Here is a 7,804-nt window from a genome sequence, read left to right as displayed (position 1 = left end):
AATCAATGGAGAGGCTACTCTAAATGTTTCACCTTACACCTCGTTGCACTCTATGTGTAGCACAAGTTACATTAAGCTGTTGCTACTTCCTATTGGTGTCATTATCATCACTGTTTTTTAATTCACAATATGTTAAGAAATATGTATTATATTTGGTACAATAGTTACTGTGTATGTTACCTATTCCCAAGAATGTGGCCTGTTCATGCACTGCTCCCTTTTCATGCAGGGTAATGTTTTCCCAGGGTAGTCAGCCTCCAGAAATCACTGATGTCACTTATGGAAGCAAGGAATGTTGCACTGGGTCCAAAGCCAATTTGCAGGCTGTTTCTGCTCGAGTCTCTGCTTCAGAGAATAACAGTCTGTTTGCAATTGCACTTAAGGAAGTTTATCCGTTGGGTATTTCTCAGTGGAAGTTCCCAGCTAATATTAGTCATAAGCAGTACCGAAGTACAGAACCACATTTCATAATCACATTGACACTCCCCACAGGCAAAAAAAAAAAAAAAAAAAAAAAAAAAAAAAAAAAAAAAAAAGAGTTGTATTGTTACTAAAGAGATGGGAAAACAAAATTCAAACCTTTGGTTTCTACACTGTGTAAAGACAACGGGCAACTTACACTTAGCTAACTTCAGCATTCAGATATCTAGAAAAACTTCAAGATGAGCTACAAACTTAGCAACTGTACTAACACTACTTTTATGTTACTTATAGTACAGTCTGTATGCCTGCATTTTGATTAAATGTTCTTTATTTAGTTTGTGGAACCCTGGTTTTGTCTGTTACAACCTATAGGTAAGATGCATATGTTACTGGCATTGCATGTAGTGCAGTTTCTACAGGATCCTTAATGAACTGCTCTAACTGTTGGGGGGAAAATAAATAAATAAATAAAGTTAAAGGATTCAGCCTCACCATCCTCCTCACTATGGAACGACAACATTCAGTCTGAATTGATCCATGACTCTCCTTTTCTGACCACGAAAGGCATTTAAAAAGCAAACTGTGGGGTTTATTTTCTTAAAACAACAAGAAAAAGCTATCGAAAGAACCGGGAAACACCATGGAGTGTTACGGACTCTTTCAGGACCCAGAACCGTGCCGCACATTGTTTTGGGACCACAGTTTAGAAGTTCTGGGAAAGGTTTAAACATCTGACGTGAGCCACCTAGTGTCTACATGAATGACTACATTAAGAAATGGCAAGAAACATAATAACCTCTGTCAGCTGATGGAAGCCAATTTGCATTTATAAGCTTAAAATTGTATAAAGGCATCAGATTTAAACCTTCAGACAGCGTTTTGGCAACTGCTGCACCACGACCCTGCCTTAAGAGCAGGTTCCTCTCGAGACCTCAACACAGTTTAACCAATGAGCATCACTCTTAACACATCTGGAACCACTAAGTAACATTCCTGTTAAAATACCATTTTAGAAGTAACGTCAAACAGCAAGCTGTAAACAAATATTGTGAGGTATTTAAACAGACTGCTTAACCCACTCAGAGAAAATTTTCAAATTTTCACTCTAAAAAGTATCAACTTGTTAATTCTCCCCCAAAAAATGTTTATAATTATTCTAAATAATATCAGAGTCTGCAGCCAAAAAGAAATAAAATAATACAGATATAAACCTCTTCACCATTGCTTTCAAACTCTAGGTAAGTGTTTTGCAGCTGGTTTTAATATTAGTAGATTCCTAAAATCTTGAATAATTTTTAACTTTACCTATACACATTTTGTTCTTTCCAGATAGCTTGTTACAGCTATACAAAAGAAAGAAATTCTGCTTTAACAATGACAAAAATGTGATATAGTCATGTAGAACAGAAACACAGAAAGTCATTACTGGAATAGCTGTAGGGAAGGAAATAGAGAGACTGAAAAGGAGGAAGAAAAACAGAAAGGAAAAAGGGGGGAAAGGACAAAAAAACCCCGATAGACTGTAAAGAGAAAGTACTATGAAAGATAGAGAGCAAGTTAGCTGTACAATATAAGTTTTACATTATTGTCATAGGTGTTTTTCTCTTCTATTTAACAATTTATTCAAAAGGCTGGTGGAAGTCCTTAAGAATGTCAGGATGAGTTACTGCAAAGCTTGTAACAGACATCTTACTGTATTTGGGGAGGAAAAGTAGTAATGAAAAAAAACATTAAATAATGCAGACAATTAAAAAACAGCTTCTCTTGTGCTTTATTGTGAAATCACAGAATCATAGAACCACAGAATCAATAAGGTTGGAAAAGACCTCAGGGATCATCAAAGTCTAACCTGTCACCCAAGAGCTCAGGACCACTAAACCATATCACCAAGTGTCACATCCAATCCCAATAATATTACTGATAAAGTTCTAAGAGAATAATGTACATGAATTGAAAAGTCATGTTTGTAGACAGTTGTCAGGTTTACTTTCTGGGTTTGAGACCTTCAGAGCAAATTTACATTAACTACATTTCTAGATTTTAATAAACTTTTGTTTCCTATAACAACTACTGTGTAAAGATAGTGTTTCATGGATTGTATATATATTATGACTCTATTCAAGTTCAGCCATAATCTTACTTGAATATATGTTTATTCTCAGATAATACCTACTTGTACTTTCCTGCATGTTATCCTTTTTGAAGCACAGCATCAGTTAAATTGTATTTCCATTTATGGGTATGAATTTCAGTTACTAAGATATCCACTACCATTTTAAGTGCAGAACTACAAGTTAAGATTGAATGAAAATTAAAAATGTAGAAGTTTAAAACAGAAACAATAGCATCTTTTTATATTTTTATCTTTTTTTTTTTTTTTTTTTTTTTTGGTTGAACGAAATCTTGGCTGTCTCACTGTGTCTCTAAAAGCACAAACTGAATCTCCCTTTCTTGGAAACATGCTAACAGAGCAAATCCTTAAGAGTATTACATATTGGGTCATGAAACTATGTGCCTGAAAGTTTGTTTAGTCTAGGATAAGCCAAAACAGACAAAAAAAGATGTTAGCAACTTTTAGCAAAGACTTAGCAGGGAAGGTAAATCGCAACAGAAATAACTTTCCAGAGATTACAGAAAATGCCTGGCTACTCTTCCTGTGGCTACATTTGAGCCCAAGCCTCAAGCTTCCAAGTACACACACCTGACGTAGGTAAAGTTCCCATGGTTGAAATGCAGGTGTGAGCGAGCAAAGGGACAAGTTCTGCTCCAGCAGACGAAATACCAGCCCGGCTGCATATGTTCCCTGGGGTTCAGATGGCCAAGGCGAGTTCAAACACTGTAAAGGCCTCTGCTGCCAGCTGCCTAACGGTGCCCTCTGCAAGTATGTACGAAATGCTTCGTTTTCTCCCATTAACTCCCACCCTCCGACACACCTTCAGAGAAAAAGTTGTACTCATACATGTGACCTGAAGAGATCTGTAGTAGAACCGAAATTCTATAACAAATTCATTGCCTGCATGAATTAAAGGCAGGAGAAAAAAGTCAGAAGTCCACAAAAGACAGAAAGCACTCAGGCCACGAAGAGTGTAATTATGTTACGAACATCGACACAGTTATCTACAACTCGCGCTGAATCATAGAAAGACTGAAAGAGGGACCTGCGAAACTCAGGAGCAGCACAGACCCTTTTTGAGGGCGGGGCCTGGCTGCAGCCAGGCAGCAAAGGCACTGCAAGGCAGATGGAGCAGAGCCGAAAGATGCACATCGTTGTGTGGAGCTGTAGAGGCACGCTTTGTGCTGCCGTGGCAGGGAGCGCCGGCGGGGCAAGCGCCGTGCTTGGGCGGACAGCCCGCCGGTGCCCACGCCCGGTTTGAGGCGCCTGGTGGCTGGAACAGCCGCTTCCCCGATCCGACCTCCTCGGCCAAGCGGGCAGCACTGTGGCACCCCGTCATGGGGCGGGGAGAGGCACCACAGGAAGTCAGTTCTGGTTCCTGGGTTAAGGTGCTCCGGCAGGAGCGAGTGCCTTGTGCCGTGGAGCGGCCGTGGGCTCTGTGAGGCGCTCCGTAAGTCTGAGTCGCTTTCAAACCGCTCCTCTCCCTTCCGCGGGGCGCGCCGGGCGCTCGGCCCCGGGGGCTTGGGTGCGGGCCGCGGCGCCTGGCGGCGGGCTCCTCGACCGCCCCTTCCCTCCGCTCCTCCGCACTTCCGCCATCCGCTCCTAGGGACGCCGGTTCCCGCTCCGGCGCTGCTTTGCCCCGTTTCGGAGCGGGGCGCGGTAGCTGCACGGCGGAGGCGGTCTCGACGCCTGCGGAAAGGCTGAGACCGATGCCACCACCGCCACCAGCTCCCCCCTGCCGCTGATCAGCTGCCACAGGAGCGGGGGTAGTAAGCTCGGTGGTGGCCGCTGAGCGGCAGCGAACAGAGAAGCAGAAGGAGGTGACCTGCCTGCACGGATAGTAGCGCTGTGAGGGCTGTGTTAAAGCCCCCGCTCTGCAGCAGTCGGCGTCTTTTCCTTAAGCGGAGGGGCTGTCTGCGCCCCGGCTTCTAATGCAAGGGAGCCTGCAGGGTTTCTGACTCCTCCCGCTGTCGGGTAGAGCAGGGATTTTGTCCTTTAGAAAAACAAGGAAGAAAGAAAATACGGGAAAAAGAAAAAAAAGGGGGGGGGGGGTGATAAAAGCCACGAAAGTGCAGTGAGCTCTCGGTCTCTCTCACAAATTATTACCTCAACAGGTTTCCAGTTCTCAAGATGATGGTAGTGTAACTTATAAATTACTTCCACTGAAGAAACTGTTTTGAAAGCAGAAAAATGTAGTCAAGTACTTGCTTCTGGATGGCATGTAGTTGCCCATATGAACCTGTGAGAGGTAGGGTGTGTAGTTTGAGTGTGTTGATACTCAAGATTAGCTAAAACCTCATTTTTCAGAACTTAAAATGTTTACTGAGGCACACAGAAGCCCAAAATGTCTCTTTAGTGGTCTGTGGAACTGGGATTTCATGATGTACGCTGCAGTACATTGCTAATATTTGTGCTAGGGCTTTTTTGGTATTTGAGTCATAGAAAATTCATATTACTGTTGTGGGGATTTTTCCCAACCTATATCAGGAAAATGCTTCTCAGTTGAAAGAAGTATTTTAAGAGCAGGTTGCATTGTGTTTATGTACTTAGAAGTTTGTCTTATAGCATTTGCTATACCCTGTTGCTTTCAATGTTCAAATCTTCAGTCAAAGGATGAGATTCTAGTTTTCATTGCCATAGCTCCAGCTGCATAACACTCACAGCTACTCACATTTGCAGGACCCCCCTAAATCAGACAAACTCTGGGGCTAATCTCTTTCTCTAGTTGTGTCCCTGTTGGAATCAAGGCAGCATTTTTGATTGCTCCATCTGCCCTGGCTGCATAATCCTGTTAATAATTGTGAGTCTTTAGAGTCTAATGCATATCTACAATGTCAGTGGCTGAACATCAGGGTTGCCAGCTTTGCGCTGAACATGTTCCAGTTGCTGTAGAGATACAGCATAACTCAGCCTGATGAGAATAGTAGGAATATTTGGTTTTGGAGTTGGGTGGTTATGGTTTGGTTTGTTTTTTTAATTTTAGGGTTGTTGAGTTGTTTTTCTTCATAACTAGGTGTAGGGAGAAGAGTAAATGGCAAGGAACAGCTGGCAAATTCCTTGATAAATATTGATGCCTATGGAGGAGAAGCAGGAAAAAGAGCCAGTTTTCTAACTGCAGGGAGTTCTGGATATGAGATAGCTAACATAAGAAGCAGTTATTTATTCCAGCAGCAGGCAATTCAGGGTGTGACTAAGAGTAGCTTAATCCAATCTAAATCTAGACTGCTGCAGTCCTGCCCACGGCCAGTCTTATGTTCCCACTGCCTCCTTGTGTTGGTAGTAGCACTCCAGCAGCCTGACAGTGAGCTAGCTCTAGTTTTAATTTTGGTTTTGGGTTTTTTTAGGGGTGTCATTGCTTTTTTTGAGAAAGTAGGGAGCTACTTTGGCATACTGAACTGTGTAGCATAGAAATACTAATACCAGTACAAGTAAATTGCAAAAATACATGGTCAGGGATCAGGGAAGCCAAGAGTGTCCTTTTCTGTGGCAGTGCAGACTAACATCATTCTTGCATAATTGTGACTTCATGTCACAATTTCAAAGCAAATGCTGGCTTCCTTGTGTTACCATGCCACTTCAAGTGGTCTGGGTGAAAACTAATGCAGCAAAAATACATTTATCATTTAGTTTCAAGATGGATTGGTTTGCTGATACAGTTTACAGTAAGGCTGTTTGTGCTGGAAGAGAGGGACAGGGTGAAGTGGAAGCAGAAATGAGTATCTAGGGTATGAGAGAATATAGGACTAATTTTTCCTGTTACAGTTCCATGTTAAAGTGTCACTAGTAATGACTTTTATTGCCCCTTTCTTACTCCATGGAGTCTGGATTTTAGGGAGTCACCAGTAAATTAGGTACTATTTTAATTTTTTCCTAGAAATTAGAAATATCAAGTGCAGTGCTACAATTCACCCTGTTGGGTCAGTTACTTTTGGTATCAGCAGTCCAGATAAGAGCAAAATTCTTTGTTAATACTCCCAATCTCAGTAAAAGGCTGGAAGTTGAGTATAAATTTTAAATAGTTTTCCTAACTGAAACTTTAATTTGCATCAATGAAAATGCTTTCATTTTCTATAAACTGAGAGTCCTACAGACCTGAACCCAATTCCTTTTATTAGAAACTGAGCATAGTCTTAAATTCCATTTCACTCATGTTTTTTTAATTACCTTTTATATGTACAGGACATTGCCATTAACTAGATAAATTGTTGTAAGTGTCTCTGGAGAAATTCCAGAAAAGTACAAAATCAACATCAGTGCAACTCTACAGGTTTTTAAAGGATTTGAGAGCATTTCCATCACTTCCAGCCATAACAATAGCCTTTTGCAGTTTAGTACCCACCCCTGCAGTCATCTGTAATTTGTCAGTCCTTCATTTGAAACTGAAAAAACAGCCACTATTTGTTTAAAGGTATGCACCAAGTATTAGAATGAATATTCCAGTTAGCAGAGGGGTACTTTTTTGGGGGAGGAAGAGAGTATATGAAGTAGTTTATGTTACTAACGATGGTTTGGGACAGTATTCATGGAAATTAGATTATAAACTACTGAACCGTGTATGGAAAAAAATAAAAGCTGCCTTTCATATGAAGCAATATAGGCATTCTACACAAAACTTGGATTTCAGTAAAACTTCTGACACATCATCCTGTGTCAAAGTATTCACTTTGCCTTTATTAAAGTACAGCCAGGCCAGAGTTGAAATACAGTTGCTTCTGCAATACTCGCATATTCAAATTAAAGTTTGCAGGACAAAGGGTGCAACAGACTACTAGGAAAGTCAAACCGTATTTTGGTATTCAGGCTCTATGATACAAAAGATATTCAAGAGTAAAAGCAAGCAAAACACAAACAAAAGCTTCACGCTGCAATCTTTAGAAATTTGACCAGGATCCAAGACAAGTTATCCTCACACCCTTCTTGCTTGGGTTATCCTTTTCTGACTGCACCAATTTCCTTAATAGTCTGTGGTTTGTGTGTAGTCCCAGAAGTTAGTGTGAGATGATGATGGCTGTCCATGCTGTGTGCTGTGAGTTAACCACGCTTTAAACAGCAGGAGAGGAGATGTGAGTTACAGATTTTTTTTTTTTCTTTCTTTCTTTAATGCTGGTAGGTTATAGAGGGTGAACTTCACTAACCTGTATTCACATTATAGTAAATTTTTATAGTAATGTTTATAACATAATACTATAGAAGCAAAGGACCTGTGTCTGCAAAGTTCAGTGTCTCCTTAAAGTGAAGTCTGTGATCTTTAATAGCATTGGAGTCTTA

This window comes from Indicator indicator, chromosome 5 (genome assembly GCF_027791375.1).
Source record: "Indicator indicator isolate 239-I01 chromosome 5, UM_Iind_1.1, whole genome shotgun sequence".
Lineage (NCBI taxonomy): Eukaryota > Metazoa > Chordata > Aves > Piciformes > Indicatoridae > Indicator > Indicator indicator.
The sequence above is the reverse complement of the archived record's forward strand: the minus strand, read 5'-3'. Positions refer to the sequence as shown.